General features: G+C 41.6%; 1 protein-coding gene across 1 annotated transcript in view; it reads left to right on the forward strand.

Annotated features, from left to right (window-relative positions):
* Positions 1 to 304: 304 nt before the first annotated feature.
* ndst2b (N-deacetylase/N-sulfotransferase (heparan glucosaminyl) 2b) overlaps positions 305 to 25,303 on the forward strand; it is a 43,308-nt gene continuing 18,309 nt past the window's right edge. Inside the window, exon 1 of the mRNA XM_076999514.1 lies at positions 305 to 442. The gene's annotated coding sequence lies outside the window, so the exon portion shown is untranslated. The remainder of the gene's footprint in view (positions 443 to 25,303) is intronic.

The following is a 25,303-nucleotide window of genomic DNA, read 5'->3' on the forward strand; positions in this document are numbered from 1 at the left end:
TTTTTAAAGACACAATACCACATAGTGTAACAGACTATATGCTAAATTATAATACAAATCCCATATATTGTAAAATAGGCTAAATTATAACACAAATTCCATACGGTGCAATAGGCTAAATTGGCTATAACACAACGGTAAACATGAAAGGTAAACATGCAGGCAGATTCTGAGAAATTAAAGTAAAGTGCGAATTTCAACTTTCAAGAAGAAAAAAACTTCATGGGGTAAGACAGCTAAAGCAAACGTCAAACGTGGAGCTGTGGTGCTGAGCCCAGCCCGCACTAACCCGAACCCACCCGCCCACACCGCGCCTCACTCGGCTGCTGGAGATGGCGGAGCTTAGCGGGGTGCGCTAGAACAGCGGCTCAAACTTATTCCTCCATATGAAACAGCATTTACGGGGAATCCTTTTGAGATTTTGGACGTGGTCTTTTAGTCGGTAAGTACGTGCATGTCAAATGGCGGTACGTGTGTGAATTACGGTGTTATTTTGTTACTGGAAGTCCAGGGAGCGCATAGACACGCTTGGCTTTATTTCATTTGCTATGTGGCACGTCAAACAGATGCGGCGACGTGAACGACATCCCGTTTGACTTCGGTGTTTTTCACGATAAACAGACTCAATTAACCCGCTCAGGTAGGATTAGGAACGGTTAGGTAACATGTTCACATATATAAAGATTTTTTACGACGGGAAATGTGTAGAATTTCACAAAGTTCATGTTCAAGGGAATATTTCCCAAACTAAACTCTTACAGCGTAAGGCAGATATGCGTGCGGACGAGGATTTCATCGCCTTGATACGAACTCGTGAATGGAAGTCGAACTGTATCGCCATGGTGACGCTTCGCGCGACTTGACCCGCGTGTACGTTCCACGCGCGCGCTCTGCCTGATTGCCCGAGTAAACTAACGTTGCAGATTTGTGGTTCGTCTGGAGTCCACCCGCAGCCAATTAACGCAACTTTCAACTATTTCACATTAAACGTTACCTCCGCTCCAGCCCGATTAATTTCATGGACATCTTGCTTTATGGTCATTTGTGACCGTCAGATTAATTAACTCAATTTAAGTTTATGATACTGTGCCAAATGTCAAGAGACACTCGAGATGCATTTAGTTGGACTGCAGCCATCAATGTAGTAATTGTCTTTTTTATCTAATTACTTCATTTTTGGCATGGGTCTTCAATTTAATTTAGCTTTTGGCATGGTTATTTTAATTGATTTATTCATCAGAAATTTAGGACTGGGCGAATTAATGCGACTATTAGCTTGTTTTATGTTTTCTTTAGATCGACTTCCAATAAATCATTGCCATAAGTCATGTTTTCATATATTAATCGTATGACGTGTGCGACCGACGTCTAACCTAATTATAAAATAGTTTACATCGTGTCGTCAGCCTAGCAGGGTCTAGCCGCATGAAAAATGCAAAATACAATTGTGAGCGCAAAAATAAGGAGCTGACGTCACTGACATGATTATGCAGTGTTTGAAATGCAATTGCATAAGTCATTTCTTGGGACAGTTGATCTCCAACTTAATATAATTACTGTCAATGGCTATTAAAAGAGGGAGAGGAATAAAAAGAATAGATGAGACTATTAAGGACACACTAATTTGACTGAGACGTCTATTGAGTGCAGGAAGAGACCTGCGAGTATTGCAGATGACTCCTGCTCCCTTAGTGTTCTGTTGATGCTCTTTAAGCTCTGAGATAAGTTCTGAGATAATTAAAAAGTGTTGCCTGCAGGTCCCATACTCGATGTTGGATCCATCTAATGAAAAATGTAATCAGCGACCCCCACAACATTCACACAAACATACATACATATAAAGAGCAATATTAATGTGTACTGCACAAACATAGTTTCTCCTCTGCTGTTGTCATCCTTAATTTGACAAACAAATGATCTGAAGGGTCATTGTTCATAGTGCTGTTACTTCATGTTGGTTAGGCATGTTGTGTAGGAATATTTGGAATCGAAAATGTGTTGTACCTGTTTCCCTCCTGAAGACCTGGGATAGCTTAAATGTGAGATGCTATACCAGTCTTTGTAAGATGAGCCTAGATATAACAGGCCTGAGGTTTGTTCTACTAGGCTAATAGCCTGAGGTTCATTCAGCCAGGCTAATGGGCTGTTTCTACAACTGAGTGGAATCAGTTCCTGTGATGTTACTTATATTAAAATTCATGACATCTGATTTTGTTAACTGAAGTTTGAATGCCACAAATGTGTAGCCCCGTAGACAAGATTTCAATGAGAGCTTTATTCAAACAATTGCCGTTTATAATGAAGCAAGAAACAAAAAATGTATATAAATGTAATGCACGTACAGCACTACATTAATCATTATACATTTGAATGAAACCAAACCAACTGTTGTCTTCAGTTCTCAAAGGTTCTTTTCTGTTTCAGTCTCCATGATATGTGGCAACTAAGAAAAAAACTATTATGCAACAGATTTTTTTTTGTTGTTGTTAAGAAATTTGTTCTTTAAGAAAGGCACATTACTTTCTATCTCTCTTTTGGCATGGCCAGAGTTGAACTGGTGACCTCATTATTTTTCAAAGCTGCAATTCTCTCAAATCCCAACCTGTGGTTTTAACTTAATTCCATCCAGCTGCAGGCATAGACAGTTTTCTCAACATTTTCCCCCTTCTTTCTGTCCCGTACTGTCATGACATTTGTCTCAGTATAAACAGACAGTGAAGCTCTGTCATATCACACTGTTATTAAGCATATATTCCAGGACTGGATTCTGTCTATCTAGGTTGCTTCATAAACCCCTATGGGTTAGGGTGAAGGTCATGTGAGTGATGTTGTCATCTAGAGAGTTTAAGACCAGTGCGCATCAGAACGCTTGACTGACAGTAACCTGCCATGTTGATCACATGACTTGGGATCTATGTGAGAGGAACTTCTTCTTATTATGTGAAAGGAAATTCTTCTATGCTGTGCATATTAATCTTGTGCCTATAGCTTTATGGATGCTCTAGGTTCATAATGGTTTAATGCATTAATTCTATTTGTCTGTATTAAAAGAACATTTTTTGGCAATAATAAGGAGCTATAGCCATGCTTGAATGGAATCTCAAGACAAGTGGGTAGTCTGCAAAAAAAGGAGCTATAAGCACTTTTCCATGTTCTCTGGCCACTGGCCTTACAGGCTGGACAGGGTGATTGGGGGGGTGCACTAGCTACTGCCTGGGCTGGGCTCTTTGGGGCGGGGAGTGTGGAATGGATGGTGGCAATGAGAAAAAGAAACAGTTGGGGGGAGGGGCTCCACAGGGAGCCTGAGCTGTCTGCTCTAGTTAGGGATCAAATTCTCGTGCTCCTGGCTAACTTGCATCCATAATGCATGTGCTTTTTTTCACTTCTAGAGGAAAATGGAAAATGTGGAGCTGTTTTTTTCCCGTTTGACATGCCCTGTCTCTCTCACTCATAGTCTCTCTCTCTCCTGGGTTTTTTGGTGTAGGGGGTTTGGGCCCCTTAATATGGAACGGAGCACTGGGGATCCACAGGACGAAAGGGTCCACTGGGGATCCACAGGACGAAAGGGTCCACTGCTTCTGTGCTCTGTTGACGTCCAGTTTTGTCACTCTTCACAGTGAGAGTTTATTCTTGCAATTCACAGCACAGATCTTTGCATATTATCATCAGACCTCATAGAATTAAGCTATTTAGTCCTACATGAAAATGGCATTTTCTGCTTTTTTCTTCTTTGCATTGCTGTGCAAGATGGGTAATGATGTCCTGCATTGAATAATGCAACGACACCCCCCCCCCCTTACCCTAAGTCAGTTAACTTGAATGAATCAATTTTCTTTCAGCACCTTCATTGGAGAAATGGCTAAGAGTGTCTTTCTTGAACAGCATGGGCTTTTACCTAATCGATTGCTCATCCAGGCTTGCAAGACAGTCTGCTAAGATTCAACTTAGCACACACACACACACACACACACACACACACACTCATGCACACTTGCATGCATGCACAATGTTGGCCAAGCTTCATATGGGGCTCCAACTTTTAGACTTTTCCTTTTATTTACATGATTGAGAGTCTCTTTTAAATTTAAATACAGCTTTGACATTTTTACATCTTTTCAGCACATTGTTGCAAAGATATGCAAAGTGGTCTTAAAAATATAAATTTCAGTTAAAATGATTGAGCTCTCTTCATTCTTTTCAAGTCAATTCAAATTTGATGTCATATGCACACTATATCTAGGGCAGACCAACCTTTAATTGCTTGTAGTGAGGCCCAGGTAATTGTAATGTCTGTACAATACAATATACCCAAAGGAAAGAAGGGAACTGTAGACAATAGCAGATATACAGTATAAATCAGATATAATGCTAAATAGGTATAGTGTACCTTTAAAATTATAGTGCTAGAATATGAGGAAAGAAATTACCTACATATCCAGCTTCTTTACACATTATTCATGTGATCCATTATTTCACAATTTCCTTTAATCTGGAAGAGTCTGGTTTTTGTTACCACAATAGACTTTAGGACAGGAGGCACACAACCAGGCTAAGTAATTTTTTGTCCTGTGTAAAAGTGCTTCGTGTAAGCCACAAGCACTTCTTGTAACCCATAAGGACATAGCAGTGAACTTTAGACGTTTCATGTAATCACTGAGTACAGTGGTGACAAGAGGAGATATTACCTCCTGGAGCTGTTACTTTGTCTTGATTTTAGCAGCAACAGCTTTTCTGACTTTCCATGTGGTCTGACATCTGTCTTAGTAAAAAAACATCAGTCTTCAGCCTTCACCACAGCTAAAACCATGTCGCATACACCGTGACAGAATTCTGGTTCCTTTTTAGCACATTTGGATAATTCTGCTCCCTCAGAACACCACAGTCCCGTATCTGTGCTTTACACACGCAGGTTAGCACGTCAAACAGCCAGAATGCACCATCTCGCAGCCCAGAAGCTGCACAGGTCTTGTGCACAGCCATGATTAGGCATTCAACTGCATTGCTCAGCTTCAAATCACTGCTTTAAGTGCTTTGAGAAAACACACTAGCAGTTTGCACTATTTTTAGGTTGCCTTCATGGATCTGTTTAATTGGCACTGTATCAACAAATGGGTTTTTTTTTCCTTCAATGTGTGCTTAATGGTGATGCCTTCAGTGAAAGTAGCACCTCAAGCTATGAATTGAAAAGAGCTTATATTTTGTTATCGTAATTTTATGGCTGCACTTGCCATTCTTTATGCAGGGCCGAGGGTAGGATGTGCATATTTCTGCTAAGACATTAAAAACCATAGGAATCCTCTTCTCGCTTTTAATGATAATCAGTGAAACGTAATGTCATTAGCGATGAGGCGTTCAAATGGTGTTTGACGGAGCACCTGTTCCTATGGGTTTTATATGAGGGATGGTGTGTAGTTGGAACGGAGGTCTTCTGCTGTGTAGAGGTTGATGTTGGGGCGCATTAAGGTGTGCCTGCTGGGTCATATCTCAGCTGTCTCTTTATAAAGTATGAGGCTGAAAGGCATCCATTGTTCCAGTTTTCCTTTGAACAAATACAGGCTTGGTTCCTCAGTCTTGTGCTCATTCACAGGCATATGTGTGTGTGTAATGGGATACTTCACTTCTCTTTTGTATCTCGCTGCATTCACACTGAGATTTCTCTCTCATGCTGCCCTGCGAGACTTAGGTTTAGCCAGGGGCTTTGTCGTACTCAGATTATGTAGAATATTTGCTTTGAATGAGAAGCAGGTGGTAGAATTTGAAAGTAGAATTAGAAAAGAATCTGCTGTGGTCAGAAGTCGGGTTGAACGTTGTGGACAGGGAAAAGGTATCAGTATAGCCCGATGGAGTATGAGTGTGAATGTTTGTGTGTGCGTATGTGTGTGCGTGAGCGTGCACATTTTAAAACCCTGTTTTTTTTTTGCAGCATTATTTCTTTTCTTTCAATTGCCACAGTGCCATTGATTACAATGGCCGAGTGTCTGGATGGTACGAGCTGCAGCTGCATTGCATCCCAGTGGCTCTCCAAATCCGTCTGTGTGTGGTTAGTGCTGGGAGTCTCACAAAGAGTACCTCTATATGCCTGGATGTGTGCAGCAGACAACACACTTCTAACAGCTTTTATTCTTGCATACCAGCTGTGCAAGTGTCACCACGCTTGTCGGAAGCTGTCATTCAGTGCATTTAGTACTTTGAAGAAAGTTGAAAATATTTTATAATTAGTACATTAGACAGAGATAATTTCCTACTAAAAGTAAGAAAAAATAATGGGATTTAAAAGTCTGGCCATTTTAGGGTAATTTAATCTTTTGGAAGTTTTTGATCTCCAGTTTCTGGATTTATGAATGAGAAAATTGTTAGTGGAGGTGCTGATAAAGAAGATGTTATCTTGCATGTGCTCACCTGCTATTAGCACGCCCCACTGCGCCCATAAGCACATAAAAGCACTAGGTAACTTAATCACTTTCGGATCTGCAAACATTGCAATGTTTAAACGAGCTTCACTTTGACACTGACTCACATCTGCGCATGCTGTCTCTGGCCCTGGCAGTGCTCTGAGCCGTAGTAATAACTCTCCTACAAGCAGGAGCTGTTGTTGATGACACCACAGAACGGTCTCCAGCTCCAACCCAAGGCCAGGGTTATGGGAGGTCGTCCAACAGCCGTTTCTCTGTGGCACGCGTCCATTTGGTCAATGCATTGGGGCTGATTAAAACCTGACGGAAGCTGGGCCTCTGCATGGCCCTCACAGCTGTGGCACAATGAAGTAAATGTTATAACTATCTGAAACAATAACACTGAATGAGAACAGAACCTCCAGCTCCAAGTGTGTCTGCCACTTTTCAGACAGTGCGGTCCAGGATGGACCTGCTGTACATAATTACAGTTCATAAACAGCGTTGAGTAGATCACATTTTCTTGTATCTGCTACAGTGTCTACAGTGTCTTAGGTTTGAACTTATGGTTACACTTTCTATGCACATTCACTTCTTCATTTGCATCAGACCTGTTTCTGCAGGTACCGATTCCAAAACTGTAGGCAACACCTGATACCATGAAGTGATGAGTCTTTATACTTTCATTCACTCATTCGTTTGTACATTTGTTCTTTTTTTTCTTCTTCACTAACTGCATCAAACTCTTTTGAGCTTGCTGTCTAGTGCAAAAAGCAAAAGTAGCTCTGGTGCCGTTCACTGGGCTCATGGTGCCCCAGAACTCAGAGCGTGACCCCTAGGACTGGCTAGCCTCAGAGAGGGGGGCACGTCTCAGAAACGAGAACAACAGAAGCCACTGTCAGCTCCTTTTACGTGGATAAGTGCCTTTAGTGATTTTTCTTTGCACGTTTTTTTCCCCCTCACTCCAGTTCCCGTTTGTAGCTGACAGTCCTTGGTGGCCAACAGCGCAGTGAATATTTACTGAATGTGAATTCAGCATCTCTGGACCTTTATGTCGTACATTATTAAATCACAGCTCTGCAGGAAAATAAAGTGATATGAGACTTGAATTATAAGTCTTAAGACCAACCGTAGAGCCAGTTACAGGGGGGCATCTGTGAGGTCCATTCAATGTTTGTTCCCAAGAAAATATCCATAGTATAGAAGTAAGATGATAGCCTGGATAAAATAAGCAGGAAATGGCATTGAAAGTGAAGTGCACATGATGTGAATGGTTTTTTTTTGCGAACTATGATGTGTGATGTGAACAACTGTTGTTCTGTTATGCTTGTATTTTCTGGGTTGGGTTGGGTTTCATGATTTGTTTATCAGAATATCATTGGACGTGGACCGAAATGCATAAAGGTGGAGGCTTAAGCCATGGTCAGGGATAACCGTGTCCATAATGCTTGTGCTGGGTGCAGTTTTATTAGCACACTGGTTCTGTGTTGCTAGCTCCCCTGTGTTTCAGCCCATATTCTTTATCATAGACCTTGAAATGCACTTGCTTCTTTGGATTAGTACATTTTCAGCACTACTCCTACATGCAATGTGGTAGATCCTCATTGAAAAGGATTAGTGAGTTCAAATTGCATAGTTTATAGGAAATCAATGGAAAAAATGTCCTTTGTTCAGCCAAGTCTACAATCTGCCATTATAATCTGTCTATAATATATATTATCAGCCATGGGTATTCAGACCTTTTGGGGGCTTTTTAAAATTGTTGCAAAGGTATAGTGAGATTTCCGAAGTTATTTTAGAATTTTAATGCAAAACTGTTTCACTATATTTATTTGTAGGGAAGCATTTTGCCATGGATCCTGTCCCCTGTTCTTCGGCTAATGATATTATAGCTCAGAGAGATCGGTGAATGAACACAGATGAAACTTATTGCAGGCAGCCGCTTTAGAAGGACTAACTGTCCTGCAGTCATGTTCTCCTTTTGTGTTTTCTGTTCTTCTTTATGTTACAGAGTTCATAACACAAGTTTGTTCTTTTGTTCTGCCAGTAAATCTTGATGAGATTCTCTTGCCCCCTTGCCCCACAGCTTTATGCACTCACCACACCTTACAGCCCCCCCCCCCCCCTCCCCCAATCTCAGCTAATGCTTAATTTGGAATGGTCTTGGTAACTTCTACAATGCACGTTATTGATCCACACAGCTGTGAGCACCAGCCCTACCCGGTAGTGTTGAAGAGGTCCTCCAGCATCTTGAGCATGTCTTCATATTTGTTATTGTGAAGATTATTATGGCATCTCTACTGAATGCCAGCACACTGCCAGCTGAAACCATCAAACACGTGGAGTCTCAATCAAGGAAAAAGCACTTACAAAGTTACAGTTAAATTGCAGTGCACAAAATTGCTGTTCACAATGACTAACACTAATTGAAATTAAATGTGTTCTATGAAAGCTTTGATTTTACCATCTGGAAGTAATTTAGAAAATCATGCAATGGCAGATGTTTATATAGACATATAAAGCTGTGTATGGAAAAATCCATCTTTAAGAAATCATGCGCTGGTACGATGCGGGAAGCTGCCGCCTCTCAGGATAAGAGTGTGAATTTTCATTATCCTCTGAATCCTCATTCTTTCTCCTCCCACATGGTTTGCAGTGGAATCCAAAGGTCACCTCTCCCTTCAAGTTCACTGCTCTGAAATGAGTCGTCATAGAGCTATACTCCAGCCTTGGGAGCTGAGGGAGTCTCTTTTAACATTTAGTAGTGATTAATGGTAAGAATTGTGCTTTCTACTTGGACTCAGGCAAGGAACTTGTCAAAAAAAAAGCTCCTGCTAGCTAAGAGCTCAACACAATAGAGTGACTATTGAGGCAGGCATCTAGAACTGAGTTATTTGGGCTCTCCTGTACCACAAACACATCTCAGCTCCCATTGTTGGCCACAGGGTCGCCACGTTTGCTGTGGTTACACGGCAGAACATCTGTAGCCTGACATCAGAAAGAAACTGCAATAAATTAACATGCAGCTGTTTTGTATTCACTCCGAGGATTATGCTGTACATAGTTATGAGAAAACATTTGTGGATCATCATTGGAATGATCTGATTTTCTTCATGATTGGCTCCTAAGACATAAACCCAAATTTATTTTACAGAAAATCTAATCTTATGGTGGAAAAATACATTAAACAATTAGCCACTGATGAAAATGTATGTGAATTTAGTAACAAGCAATCTCTATTGGTTGTAACCTCAACTAAACACCTTCTGCAACAATTTAGAACAGCAGTTAGGAGACACCATGGCCCATTCCTCTACACAGACCTGCTTCTGTTTATCTATAGTTTTACTGCTTGCTTTACATCAGAGGTCACTAACAGGCGGACTGCGGTCCGGATCCGGACCCGAACGCAGTCCTGTCAGGACCCAATCTCATTCCTGATTAACTGCAAATTTCTGTTTTTGTGGTCCAGATACGGACCCAAATGCCATCCCATCCGGACCCAGAATAAATAGTTAAAAATATTTTTTAATTTTGACGGGATAATTAATTTTAAACCGGAGCATTTATTTCAGGGCTATTGAAAAAACACTCCATCACAAGTGGTACGTTCGCCCCCCCGGACCACAGGTCAGAGCTATCTGCCAAATTTGGCCCGCAGACAAATATAGTTGATTAGCCCTGCTTTACATCAATTCAAAGAGCAGGACTCAATACTGAAATAAGGAATAAGGAGCTTCTATTGTTTTGAGATTGTTATTAATTCAGTCCTGTGTCAAAACATTTTTTGAGCTTCAGATCACAGACTCATGGTCTTTCATTCTGCTGTAGAATTCTCCTAGACAATCTGGAATTCATTCATTAATCTCCCCATTATTTCCTCCATTATTATTCCTTCAGCCATACATCACAGCTGAGATGAGGTCGTGGTGTTGATGCATCACATTTGTTTTTGTCACTCTGTGGTTCATTGTGCCATGTGAGGATTCTGTGCAAGGTCTGTTGATTGGTCTTTGTATGATATCCACCCTAGAGTAGCTGCTACATTTCATCTGCCTGACTTTGGAATGTGGAATATTTAGAAATAATGTTCTAACCTTTCCGAGTCTGACGAGGTTCAGCAGCCTTTTGTAGGTCCTTTGACATGTTTTACTTGGGCCATAGTTGACACTCTTGGTCTGTGGAACAAATCTACACCTACACCTGAACTGTTATTATATCAGAGGTTTACACGCATCCTCAATTGATGTCCTTAAAAAATATGAAGACTTTGTCTTCGTTTAGGGTATTATTCTGACTTTAATGACAATTGGATAATATTTTACTAATACAGTGATACAATTACAATACAGTAATACAATTTTGGCAATCAATATTCTTTTTGAGTTTCTGTGAGTAATTTGAAATTGTCCCGGTCTATACTGGAGATTTATAGATCATCTTAACACATACAAAGTTTTTAATTATTTTAATGAGCCCTAAATACTTTTTATTTAATTGATATTTTGAGTAGATCTGTGTTGTAGCAGATGATTGAGCCATGTAACAACAAATCCTGTCACCAGACATACCCCCTGGACATCCTCCCTGTGTGTCTCATCTCTCTCCAGCTGTTGAGTTAATTGGTTTTCCCTGCTGCCCATAAAAAAGTAATAAGACTCCAGCTAGTGTGAGCAGAACTCCCCAACACTGAATTGTGGGAAAAAAAACCCTCGTTTTCCCTCACTGCTCCCTCTCCTTCCCCAGGTCACAACTGTTTCCGTTCCCCTTCTACTCCATTATCTTTTGGCTTTTCCTACACATAGCTTAACGTTAAGTCATGTTTGAGGTTTCTGCTATCAACCAAAGCTTTGCTTTAATCAGACACGGATAGTTCGTGGTTGTTGAGCCCTGTAATGACATTGTCTAAAACTGCTGGCATGTACAGCAGATGTTATCATCCATGATTTGGGTTTTGTTTTGTTTTGTTTTGTTTTTTGTTTTTTTTGCTCTTGTTTGATTTCTTCATACTAACTCCTGATGTGCTATCCAGTCAGGTGAGAGACCCCTGCCTCTAATCCTGTCTGGCCTGTGCCAGGGCTTGTCAATGTTGGAATGTCAACAGCAGGCAGACTCTCAACACCTTTAGTGGCTTGTGTTAACAAATCGCACATTAAAATGCAAACTGCAAAATATTTCAAATGCATGTATACTTTAGTAACTATCCCCGACTTTCCATTATAATATTTTATGATTTTTTTCCCTGTCAGAGCAGGTACAATTTAACAGTGTTTGCTTCCTCACATGTCTTTGTTTAAGGTATCCATGACAACATGGGAACCTTGCTTTGGTGCCATGCCAGAATGACCTGGCATGTTTGTGTTCGATAGAAAACCTGAGCGTGGCATTTACAGAGTGCATCTGAAGCCGTGAAATCCTGCACCTTCCTCTGTCTTTACTCAGATTTGGACCATTTGCCTTCTTTTATCCTCATTGCAGTAGATGGGATGTCCCCTATTCATCAGCAATGAACCCCTGATCAAATGCATCCTACCAGGGCAAATGTGTTAACAGCTCCCAGACTATATGATGCACTTCCTGATGTCACAAAATTGCATAATTATTTAAACATCTGGTAGCAAGAAAGCATCTAATTTCCTTTGTCTTGCATATTTAGAAAATTAGTGAGCATCCTGTTATCTTCCTCTCCCTACGGTGCTGCTGATTTAAAGTGTTTTGAAAGGAGACATGGCACCATGCTGATAGAGCGAGTGAAATAGCTTAAGATGGGGAGATTAAAACCAGTCCACTGTCCACTGCATTAGGCAGGAGTGCTGACAAGCATGTGTTTTTGAATTCCAGCTCATGGCTGGCAGAGAGAAAGATCGCTGTCCTGAAATACTGAGATGCGAACACAGGTGAAGGAAAGACAGAGGCATGATGAGATAAAGAGAGACACACAGTGAGGGACAGATACGCCTACAGATAATTGAGAAGGAGAAAGAACAAACAAAAGAGACTGCCCACGTTTCTCTCGGGCTCGGCCTGCCGTCACGTCGTCTGCTGCATGCTGTCTGGCGAAGCATGCGGTCGAAGGTGTGCCCCTGGCTGTGTAAAAATCACACGTCTTCTTCATAAATACTGACAGGACTCATGCTGAAAACCTTTCGTTTGGATGCCAAAACAGCTCAAATTAAATGGCAAATAAATGTAACGTTTCCTTACGCTTGAAGTAAAAAGCACAAAACGTGCACTCAAGCAGCAAATGAAATGGAGTTGAAATGAGTCACGCGTGCAGGCGCCATGCGTGTGCCGGCTGGGAAGCCGTCCGCCACTCTGAGGACAGGCCTTTACAAACCCCGCCCCCACACCCCCGGCCCCTCCCACTCTGACCTTCACCATACGGGAGGACTTAATGGACTATGAAGGACTCTTGCTTTTGGATGGATGGAAGCGAGAAAGTGTTAAGTTGACTGCGCCATGTATTTATCTAAAGCCGTGAACCTTGAATGGGAAATCAAGTCCGTCTGGCTGCATGGCTTATTCTGTAGTTCTTTATATTCTGTGTATGACGATATTTTGTGATGTTTTTTTTTTATACATTACTTCAAGGTTGATTTAAATACAGTAGTAATAAAGAAAAAATAATAATTTAAAGGATTTTGTCTCTAACCTGAATGTTTCAAAACTAGCACTAATTCATTCATATTTTATAATAATTATTTTACGGTAATCTACATTCAATATTGAACCATGAGTGCAGCTCCTTCCATAGTCCATCTGGATTCTTCAGCCTTGGACTATTTAATTTGACACTACACAAAAAAAACCATACAGGTGTGGAGAATATAAACCCCTCAGTCACACCACTTTTAAAGCCACGCATAACTCAGAATCTGTGCAAGTATTTGCATTTTAATAAATAAATTATTCAACAGAGTTTGAAAAAAACAATAGAGAATTCCCAGTAGCAATGCATTAGCCATTAGTGTCAAATCAACACTGGCAGTGGCAGCGCTGGGTCAGCATAACTGGATGATTAAAAGGAGGCCCAGGTTATATTTGTGTGACAGTTTTCCAGCACCCGGCAGGAGGGACACGCCCACTCCACCCCCCCTACACCCCCCACTACACACACACACTCCACACCTGCCACGGTCTAAATCACCCACTTATTGATGATCACACACACCTGCTCCCAATAGCACCTTCTTTTGTTCTCCCGGCTGTATGAGCCCACAGGTACCTGCTGTCAGCGCTGAGCATAGCTGAGCTCTGTGCGTGGTGAGCCACGCTACCGCCACATAGCTGCTTCAGCGCTCCCTTCATCAGGAGGTGACCTTGGGTCCTTACTGCTGCTTTTCAGGGTTTGTTTCACTCTAATCTGAGCCACTACGGAGAATAAAGACTTCACTCGTCTCCCTGTCTGCCTCCAGCATCACAATTTGACCAAGACCGACTCTGACTCTTAAGTTGTCAGTGGAAATGTACTATTAGCATTATGATACTGCTTTTAACTTTGGACCCTCTTGCTAATGACACCTATCTATATTATATATATTTATATAAAAATTGGCATGAGTTATCCCATGACACTCAGAATTCCTGCCCACTGCACGTTATGCTCTACTCCAGTTCAGACAGTTGGTTAGAGTTTGCATAATTGCTGGTAGATAAGGCCTCCGTTGACTTATTCAACGGCTGGTATTGTGGGCAGGGTGTTATGTAGTGTACCCCTGACATATGGATCCACCTCTGTGGGGTGCAATCAGAAGCCCCACAAAATTTTTTACATGAATGTGTAGAAGCTGTAGCTTCACACTTTGTACTTTCGTCATTCCCCCCTCCTTTTGAAACACTTATGGGTAACGTCATTTCACCGATGCTGAGAGCTATCGATGCATCGTTACTCTAAGGTGTGTGTATTTTTTTTTTGCCTTTCCTTTTGATCTCACGTTCTGAGATCTGTGCACCCAAGCCAGGATGCGCACAGAGCCGCACAGACGAACGCTAACGTAGCTCCGACATCAAAACCCAGCCCTGTGCACCAGTGAGGCTGGTCCACCAGCACGTCCGCGGTGCCGGGCGCCCCACGGCACCACGGCGAGGCCCGTGTGCTTCAGGGCCCTCTTCACACGCTGGCCATGCCGCCTCTCCACTCTCATTAGGAACACTGTCAGTCACGGAGCCTCCAGACCCGCCGCTCGGCGCCATGAGAACCGCACTCAGCCGCCGTGGCACATAATGACACCCGGCATCATGAAGTAGGAAGAGAGACGAACGGACGGCAAACGGCTCCGAATTAATATGTTTAAATGTGGGAGCAGCCAGCACCCATAAATCTTCCGCCTCTGTTGGCAGCAAGTAATTGCACCTCCACTGCCCCCCATTATTTGAGGTCGCGTGGATTTAGGGGGGGGCATGAATATGGATCAAATCACAATATGGCTTAACCGTGCGCCCTCCTGACTGACAGGCGTGACTTGCGTGTTGAGATGCCCCCCCCCCTCCACCTGTGCTTGCGTTCCTCCTCCCACAGCTCGAGCGCGTTGTGTTGTAATTTTGTTTGTAATGAAGTGGCCGTGTTGGAGATCGAAAGCCCCCTTGGCTCAGTAGCCCAGATTGGACGCTGCCATTGGGTAATGGTGCTTGATGATGGAATGGTTTTAAATTATTCTTTTTCCCCTAGCTAAATTTTCGAAACGCAGAACATATGTTACGAAAGAATTAATTATGCCTCGTGTATGTTGGGCTATAATTGATTCTTTTGTTAAACATTCTGGTGATTTATCAATGCAGGGCATTGCCTGGAGTTATATTTAATATCTCACCTCTGCACTGCCTGTGGAATTTAAAATCACTTGAAGAACTCGGCATCGTCCTCCAGCACAGCCTTGAAGAAAGCGTTGAATGATTTACTGCAACACCTTTTTAGTTTTCCATTTGAAGTGGAAGACTGATTCTTTATAGTCAGTGAAACCAAATATAGAAAGTTTTTTATCTAGTGTAATTAGATGCATATAACAAAGACAAATATCAAAAACAGCCATAAACCTGCTCTCTTGCTTTGTCATATGTGTGTGTGTGTGTGTGTGTGTGTGTGTGTGTGTGTGTGTGTGTGTGTGTGTGTGTGTGTGTGTGTGTGTGTGTGTTGGTGAACAGGAGGTAATATTTTAGTGCTTGGTCAGTGTTTTTGGGTCCCTTTTCCATTGTTCCTTATATCATAGTCTGCAGGTCCCACAGGGAAACTATAGCAGGCCTAGACCTCTGCACAAGCCCACATAGCAGTAGTTGAGACTTGCTGACACAATGAAAGAAAATCTGTGATTGTTTTATTTGGGTATGGTTCTCATTCTTGGGTTATGCTTTCTTATTTCTTGACCTACTAGTTGGGCAGCAGAGTTCTGCTTCACTTTTCCAGCCTGTGTCAGCTTGTGTCAAGTTGTTACCAAAGCATCAGAGCAAGGCTAGCCAACCCGGTAGCTGGTAGCGTGTCTTCCTGCAGAGTCAGGTCCAAACAGGTCCCGTAGAAAAGAAACTGGTCCCCAAGTTTGGGTTCAGATGCTGGGTACATGCAGTATCTCTGTCAGTGCATTCAACAACAACCCCATGGGGTTCTCACGCCAAACCCCCTTCCTCTTCTGATCCCCCTCATGTCCAAAGCCCCTAACAGGGAACGTGTTTTAATGCAGTGGAGTTCAGGAGGTTGCACTTGTTCGTAGCAGGATGAGGCCTGCAAGAGAGGATAGAAGTGAGGGGAGGAAGGAGCTCTAAACCACGGTCGCTACTGGGCTTGTCATGCAACTCGAAAACAAGGCCAGTTTTTCCTGGCCTGCAAAATAAAGGTAACTAGTAATGCTCTAGTGCTCACATCATCGATTCGTACATCCCAGGACTTAATACATCATAGACCTAGTCTGCACACCCTGGTGTTTTCATTAATTCTGTACATTTATATCACGGAGAGTTTGTTTCTCTACCTAGACATTAATGAAAGATGCAAATGGAATAAATCCTGAATCTGGAGCCGTTCTCCTTCCGTCTCCCTCTCTCTTGTTTTTCATCTAAAGGAAAACAAGTCAGTGTTCATCAGTGAGTTTGTCATTATTGCTTTTCACTGTGGTGTTTGAATAGTGAGGATGAGAAGAACGGATCAGAACGCACCAGACAAAAGCCACATCACACTTTCTTATTTCTTCTCCTGATCCGGGCTGCCCCATGGATCTGGGGCTTTTCTTCTGTGGAGGTTTTCATCTTTGTGTTTGGCCATAGGTGCAGATCACTTAGTTGTCAAGGGCTGTACTGCTAATCCCACTTGTATCTGGGGAATGACCTGATGGCACATTAATGATTCCCTTGTGGCCCTCTTTAACACCATTTTTTCCCCATTTCTTTCTTTCCAACCATTTTTCCTCTATCTCAAGAGGAAATCCAGGCAAGCTTGCAGGGAATTAATGGGCGTGTTTTGACAGTTCTGTTGGGAGCCTATCGCTCCAATTTGTCATTCAAATGAGGAAGAAGACTGCAGGACAAAAAGGCATCTGGGGCTAGATGTGTGTGTGTGTGTGTGTGTGTGTGTGTTCATGTGTGTGTGTGTGTGTGTTCATGTGTGTGTGTGCATGTGTGTTCATGTGTGTGTGTGCATGTGTGTTCATGTGTGTGTGTGCATGTGTGTTCATGTGTGTGTGTGCATGTGTGTTCATGTGTGTGTGTGCATGTGTGTGCACGCGTTTTTGCATGCACATGTGCACATGTACGTGTGTGAGTTTTGTGCTGGATAGCTTCGTTTCCATGGTGAAGTTGTCAAATTAATTTAGATGATCTTGTGTGGGTGGTGTGTATTTGTTTAGCCTGAATTATATATATATATATATATATATATATATATATATATATATATATATATATATATATATATATATATATATATATATACATATACATACATATATATATATATATATATATATATATATATATATATATATATATATATATATATATATATATATATTTCTTTAAGAGTTGCTGGACAGGCCACCATCACTTATGTCGTCTTTGTCATTGACCTGTTCATTTGTTGAACTTTTATCTAGTAGTAAGATTTTTTACCCCAATTCAAATTTTGTTTTTCAGAATGTTCTTCCTCTATCATAGGTGCTTATATGTCAGGTTGTGAACTAAGGTTTGAACATCTGCTTAGTGGGTTGGATAGTCGTGATGGACACCAGAGAAAGCAGTGTGTTAATTTGTGCCTTTACATAAGTGAATATTCCCTTCTGCTCTGTAATGGTGTAATGTAGTAATGCTGTAAAAACATGGGTGTGCTTCACGTCTGTGAATAGAATGGTGTCAGACGTGGCACACTAAGTCCATCTGGATGAGTTTCTGCAGGAGACACCATGTGCACAGAAGAGAGGTCTGTGTGTTATTCTCTCATTAACACTCACATCAAGGGGTCTTTAATCTGAAAGACAGCCTGTGTGTTCTCTGTAATCTGTGTCTTTGTGCATGCCCGTGTGTGTGCATATATGTGTGTCTGTATTGAATACCTGTCTGGGTAAGTAGAACGTGGGAGAGGAAGAAGAGAGAGGAAGAGTGTGGTGGTGGGTGGTTCAGTCTCACCCAGACTCACAAGTAGCTGCATGTTTTTTCCACACACAGACAGACACCTACATACACTTGCTGACTAATGCTTGTGGCTAATTTGAAGACCACAATTTTGTTTAATTTTAGTTAAGGTCTTGCATTCAGTGCATCCAGATGTTTAGATATTTGCTCATATTGCATATGTGTGGAATACTAAATATTGAAATATTTAACTGTGGAATATGAAATATTAAATATTCCACAGGGAAACTTCCATTATTTTTGAGCTGCAATCTAAGAGAGACAAATATATAAAATCCGATTTTGCAAACACACATTCTGTTTGGTAAAATGGTAATAGTTAGAGCTGTAAAATGGCTGAGGACTGGTAATGGCTTCACTCCCGCCAGACTGGCCTTTGGCACTGTTTTCCATGTCCAACGTCAGCGTGACTCTGTAGGTGAATTGGGTCCCGTCCACCAGTCTTTCTCCAGCAGCGCTGACCACAGCCCTGGCTAGCGTATTTTTTGTAGCGCTCACATGCATGAATTAGATGTTGAGTTCCTGCTGGGTTTTTGGTTTACCTCACTATCTCACTAAAAAGAAAGAAATTACTTCCTTCCTCGTGTCACTCAGACTTTTGTGTAGAGATGTGCTTCATCTGTACTTTTAAAGCTTTATTTCAAATATTATACCTATCAAAGATTTGCCAGGGTGTTATTTTTCATTATTATAGAGTTCAATTGCCGCTGACGTATTACTTTACCTTCATTGCCTGTTTCACATACTAAGCACACCTCTTTTTGAAAATTGTCACTGTAGCAGCTAAAAGGATGGATGTTCTCCTGGTACAGTTGTTTCCTTCCATTACTCAGGACGTACGCCATGGTTACTGAGGTGAGCAGGTCTTAGCCTTATTGCCACTCTCTGTACCCCCAACGTTGGAAGCTACCTTCGGTTTTTAGGTAGGAAAGAAGACACATCAAAAAGAGGGTTATTTCCTTCTGAAGAATAATAGCTGTCTAGGCATGACACAAGCTTGATGAGCAGCCAGAGGTACCTGGCAGTGCCTGTAGGCAGTTTCCATTCATATGTGGTGTGTGGCACCTATCAAATTAAGCACTTTGAGTTGCATGTATGTATGAAAGGTGCTATACAAATAAAGATGATTATTATTGTTATTATTATTATTATTATAAATCTTAGCTACTTGATTGCACTGTGAAATTGTGTCGGGGCCACATATTACTGTGGAACCTGGCCCAGCTGGTATCAGCATTAAACAAATCCATCACATAGGCTCACTCCTTATTCATACACATTTGTCGTGCTTGTTCTTATTTTTATTTACTGACCATAAGCATATTCTCTCATAATATTTCAGGTCTCCTTAGGAGAATCTGTTGCTGTGGAGGCCATGAAGCTATGAAGCTACCTATGTTATTGATCTGCAGTCTCTCCTCTATTGCCATTAATTAGGACTGCCATGTTCTGTGAGTGTGGAACATTTAGCCTGTCAGACTCTTCTCCTCTGTCTGACAAGCCACTAAATGCTGTTCTCAGATTAGCCCTGTAGGCTATGAATGCCTTGAATGTCAATATGTAGCTTTAGTTTGTTTGTGATTTGTATAAAATTATTTCATTGTTTCATTGATTTGTTTCAGCTTTGTGATAAAAAAACTATTATTAATATTGCAGTTTCTAAGGGATGTTAGTTCTACATGTGTCAGATCTGCCAAAGAGATATCATATCCACATTTTTCAGCCTCATTTTTATCTTTATATAACTCCTTCCAAATCATCATTTAAACAATAAATGTGCTTTGAATGAAATTAGGCATCAAAATGTATTCATTTTCTATTTCATATGTGAGCTGCATTGCTGTGGCCCATGTACACTCCCTCAGTCAGAGATCAGACGGTGGCCAGGGTAGTGTTTACATCCCTCAGCTAAACTTAGCCTCTGTGATCCATTGATTTTTAGCCCCGAGCTCCACAAATATTTGTGTAGTACTGCTGTGGATGCATCCTAGAAGCGAGTATGTGTGGAGAGAGCCCCCCCCCCCCCCCCCCCCCTCCTTTTTGCTTTACCTATAGATGGAGATTTTTTTTGTTGTTGTCTATTGCAGGGTTCGTACGGATGCTTGAAATCCTGGAAAATGCTTGAATTTAACGTTCTGTTTTCCAGGCCTGGAAAATGCTGGAATTTTGGAGAAAGTGTTTGAAATTTACTTTACAATAAATAACTATCTGACAAAATTAAGTTGAGAGTGTAAAAAAAAAGGCTTCTCTCGCGCCTCCACGTATGTGTGACAACAAATTCCGGCTCTTCCAAGAGCTGTTGTCTCACGAGGGGCTCTTTTTGCCCCCAGATGCAAAGTAGTTTTACCACTTTTTTGTTTTTAATACGGCTAAATTAAAATGTTATTATTCTATAGCATTATAAAGAAAGGCGGCTCTTTGAAGGGGAGCTGACTCCCAACTGATTCAGGGAGTTCGTTTGAGACCTGCTGCTTCTAGTCTGCTGTGTTCCCGCAGACACAGTGAGCCGGTGATAACAGCAATATCATATCAGTATGCTGCGATAACTAGCAGCTTATGTGGGGCTGCTGTCTGCCTGTCAGTTTTCGTGTTGTCCTCGTCCCCTCACAGTCAGCGAAAACGACACTGAGGCTGCCATTTTAACGAGTGTTAACGAGTGGCGGGAAAACAAAGTATTTTTTGTTCTCAGTAGCACAGTCGCTGTGAAGTGTGGAGAATAGTTTTGCGATATATTGATTATAGCTGAATCCCATTTTTAGATATCACCTTTATCATTAATTTATCACAGCTGAAAGGTGCTGGAAAAACTTGAAAATGGGCCTTGAAAGTGCTTGAAAAGTGCTTGAATTTTACCTTGTAAAAGATGTATGAACCCTGCCATTGGCACAAGCTTGGACACTTGAAAGTGTGTCCCTGTGGTGGTGTTGAGTGTTTTGACCCAACACAGAGACCACACAAACAGATTTTAATAAGATACTTCTTTGGGATATAATTATCGAACCCTTTGAAGGATACTCAGCAGGGAAAAAAGTGAAATTGCTTTTCAAGTGCTTTTTGAAATACTGTCTGAACTAGCTGAGGTTCCACGGCATGTTGCTGCAAATGAATTACTTAGGCTAATGTTATCTCAATTAATAGCATATTGTTTTAATGTACTATATCTTATGGAGATAGCATAGCAAAAGTAATTGACAGCATTGTTTAAAAGAATCTGAATGATAAAATCTGGCATGATTTTGCCATGGAGATCCTCATGATAAAGTGTTCATTTTAGCATATGAAGAGGGTTGGTCAGCATTGCAAGTGCTAAGAATGTGTGGACTACATGTAGACCGCTGCTATTCCATGAAAAATATTTTATATGTATTTAATCTGTCATAATCCACTCTGAGAGGGTAAGAAAGGGTGATGCTAACAAAAAGTTTAATTAGTTTCATTTGTGTATTATTCCAAAGGTAGAAATTACAGAGCTTGTCTCAGAGTGTATCCTGTTTATTTTCCACTGAACATACAGAGCTCTGAAGATCATGTTGCGATGCAGAAACCCCCTGCATATGCCATTCTGTGAGAGAATTCTGTTAAAGAGTTCAAATGTACAAACACATGGTCTCAATCTTGGATCTCTGAAAATATTCTCTCTCCCTACCTCCCAATCACTGAAATAAGGCCAATCAGTTCGAGTATTTGCCAGGGCTCCCGAATCATTCAAATCAGACCGACTTGAACCTTATAAAGAGAGCATCTCTTTATCTGTCCATGAGTGCTGAGACCAAGTGTGTTATTAGGGACTGAATCGAGACCAAAGTAATTGCACTACTTTGCTTCAGATAAGCAATCCCTGGAAATGGCAGAGTGATATTAAGAACACTGCTTGCCCTGTCTGATTCTGTGCAGTGAGAGCTCAGGAGATAGTGAGGGTGCTGGGGGGGGGGGTTACGGAGCCCAACAGGTGAGCCAGATCTTCAAAAGCTCCTGATGAAGGCGAACTGCCTCTCGAGATTCCACTTCAAAGGACACCAGAAGGCATTATTAAAGGCTAATGCACAGGCTGCGGCCAAGATGCGTCACCAGAAAGGAAATGAATTTAATGTTTACTTTCATGCTAACATCTTCAATGGATGCAATGCTTTCAAGCACAGCTCTGTTTAGAACTGGAGCGGCACCTTCTTTGCACTGAGGTGTTACTCTGCCTTGAAAGGTGAGAGTTTTATTAATGTATCATGCATGTGAACTAAGTGAGGGATAGAACCTTTTTAAATCTGATTCGACTTGTGTTTTGTTGCATGGGCAAAGCTGGCAGTGTCCTCTTCCCGAGTCTGTTATCGAGTGGACTCCACCTTGTACCATGGGGCTCCACCGCAGAGGAGTGCTGGTATCATGGAGGATGGCGGGTGGGGTGGGTGATGGGGGGGGGGGGGGGGATTTCTGGACGGCGATCCGTGTGCAGAGCTTCCAGTCCCCTTCCGCACTGGCTAATCTCACAGGAGCACTGTGCTCGTTTGATCTGAACAGGAAACGGGGGCATGCGGGTGGGGGTCCATCGCTCCGTCTCTCCCTCTCTCTGGTATCTTCCCTTCATCCCTCTCTCCTCTCTGCATGTCCTCATGGTCCCTCTGCCTGAGTCTAGCAGTCTCCTCCTAGTCATAAAGGTAATGGATGACTCTTGATCTTTTAGACTCATTTGTCATTCTGCGACTCTGCTGTCTGGGTTCTCAAATCCCTTTCTTATTCTTCGTATTGGACATTGGTCATGACATATTTTACAGGTTTAAACTATTTGCACCATAATAAGTTCAGCACATACTCAATAATCTGTTCATTTGCCATTTTACTGCATCCTATATATTTGTTTTGTTGTATTTTAATAATCAGTATTCGATGGTCTAGGGCGATCAAACTGATTTATTTAGACCAATATCCAGAACTATAAAAAGATTATTCCTTTAGCCAGTGCTTGGATCTGTAATACAAAGGCGTTGATATAGAGCTAATTTTCTAGGTGCCTTATTTGAATCATGCATGTAGTCTGTTGGACAGGGTATACCCCATGCGTGCTGTAGTCCTAAGACAACAACTCATGCTGTCTGTGTGGTAAGAAACAACAAAAAGCTTTGAGTTGTCATTCTGAAATTGCTCTTAGCTGTGTGGTTGGTGTAAGGCTGCATTTTGCTCACAGACATCCCTGCTTTCCCTTTTTTTCTCACTGGGAGATTTTCAATTCTATTCAATTAAACTTTATTGTTATTATACCAATTCAGCGTTGTCCAGTATAACAAAACACTGTCAGGCTGTTTTCTAGCACACTTTTATGAGGACATTATAAGTCAGTAAGGCAAGACAATAGACGTATATGAAGACAGTAAATGCGTGGCTGATCGTTCCAGAGCATGTACAGAGGGGGGTTTAAAGTGCAGTCTATGGTACCAATAAATATGTAACATGATCAAGTGCACCTTTGTGCATGAGGGAAGAGTGAACTGTTCATTGAGGTTGCCTGGTCATGTGTGCATCTATAGGAGTGTTGCAGTGGCATCACAGATGGTGTATTAAAGTGCACCGTGCACGTGATGAGAAATGGCCGTGTTGGAGTGCACGCCGTGCAGCTCTATTGGTCCTCATTTAATCGGAGGGCTATCGTTCTTATACTCGTGCCTGGTAGGAAAGAGACGCTCGGCCTAGGGACACCGAGGCTGTGTGATCCTCTTCCTCCCCACCTGATGGCAGCAGTCCTTGGCTGTGTTATAGCGGGAAGACAAGTGAAATATTTGTTCCCCAGTTATCGTGGACCACAGATTACTTAATCTCCTTCAGGTCTGAGTCATATCCTGCTTTATTCTGTTTGGCATGAACCACAATCAGCCCTCAGCTTGAAAGAGGCAGAGCGACTCCAATAATTTCCCTTCAATTGAAATCATTTAAACAGCATGAATTCTGTTCAGCCTCTCTGGACAACCTAACGATGCCTCTGTTCAGTTGGTAGACTTGCCATCTACATCCCATAATCTCAGGGCTTCTTTGTTGCTTTAAAAGCCCAGTGTGAAGGGTTATCGTGGCACAACACTACTTGGTCATCTGTCTTCCTTGGCAACTTTATTTTGGCTCATCACTCGTGGTTTGCAGCCAAGCCACCGTGAAATGTCACTCCAGAATTCATCGCAAGATTTTCCTCAATCATTAAATCAGTATATTCTGCTTCACATATTCACTTTAAGGGGGAAATGTCACGGTTCATATGGAAATTGAAATACTGAGGATTATCCTGCAAATCTCATTCTACAGTGTTTAATGGACATTGATTAGTTTTATCTCCCCACCTATCCTTAACTATAGCTCATCTTTATAGTTATTATTTAGGTAAGCAGTTAATATTCTACCTTTTGGATATTTTCTAAGATTCAAAGTCCGACCTGCTCACTCACTTTCTATTAAAGACCTCTAATGTTCATTCATCCATATCAAGGCCTTGCTGAACTTGCTGTTTCTTTAAGGCTATTGCCCAGACATGAATTTTTCAGCGTTCCTCTTGGTTGGAGGTGCAGTACTACTGTGACAGGGTTAGCTTGGGGAAGCCGTCTCCTGCTTTGCAGCCGGAGTGATCAGGAGCCATGAACTTGAGCTGAAGGACTGTCTCACGGCCGGTGTCGTGAGGAGGAGGAAAGGTGGAGAAACAGAAAATAGCAAAAGTAATGAAGGAAACATGAGGTAGAAATTACCTCATACAGTGATGGTCATTTTTTTTTCATAAAAAATTATTTCAGGTGTAGAAAAGTGCAGAATTGTAGGCATAGAGACAAAACACAAAATATCTTGTGTACGGGTACACTCAACTGTGATCTTGTACACTCAACTGTGATCGCTTAATTTTTCATTCCCATCAAATTTTGGTTTATTGTTTGATGTGGTATCCATTGTGATGTTGTCTAAGTCATTAGGCTTGCTATCAATTAAAATGTATTTCTAAAAATATGAATCCAGTTAACTAATGCAATCCCAGTGAGTCAGGCGAATTTTGTGTCTATCTGTGTATCTTACTGTCTCTTACCTCTCTCTTTCTCTCTCTCTCGTTCTGTCTCTCTCACATTCATTCAGTTGAATGAAATGTCCAATTTCTCACAAAAACAGAGAACTACTGCCCTGTTTCCAGAGCACCCCTCAGTGTTGTCATGGTGACAGACTTAATACTGCTCCTGTGACTCTAGAAATGTGTTGGCATCTAATACTGCATATATGATGCAGCTCCCACACAAAACTATAATTTGATACTTCCCTTAAGAATTTAAAAGGTGAGGTTAAGGCTGGTC

The sequence above is a fragment of the Brachyhypopomus gauderio genome, chromosome 3 (genome assembly GCF_052324685.1).
Source record: "Brachyhypopomus gauderio isolate BG-103 chromosome 3, BGAUD_0.2, whole genome shotgun sequence".
Lineage (NCBI taxonomy): Eukaryota > Metazoa > Chordata > Actinopteri > Gymnotiformes > Hypopomidae > Brachyhypopomus > Brachyhypopomus gauderio.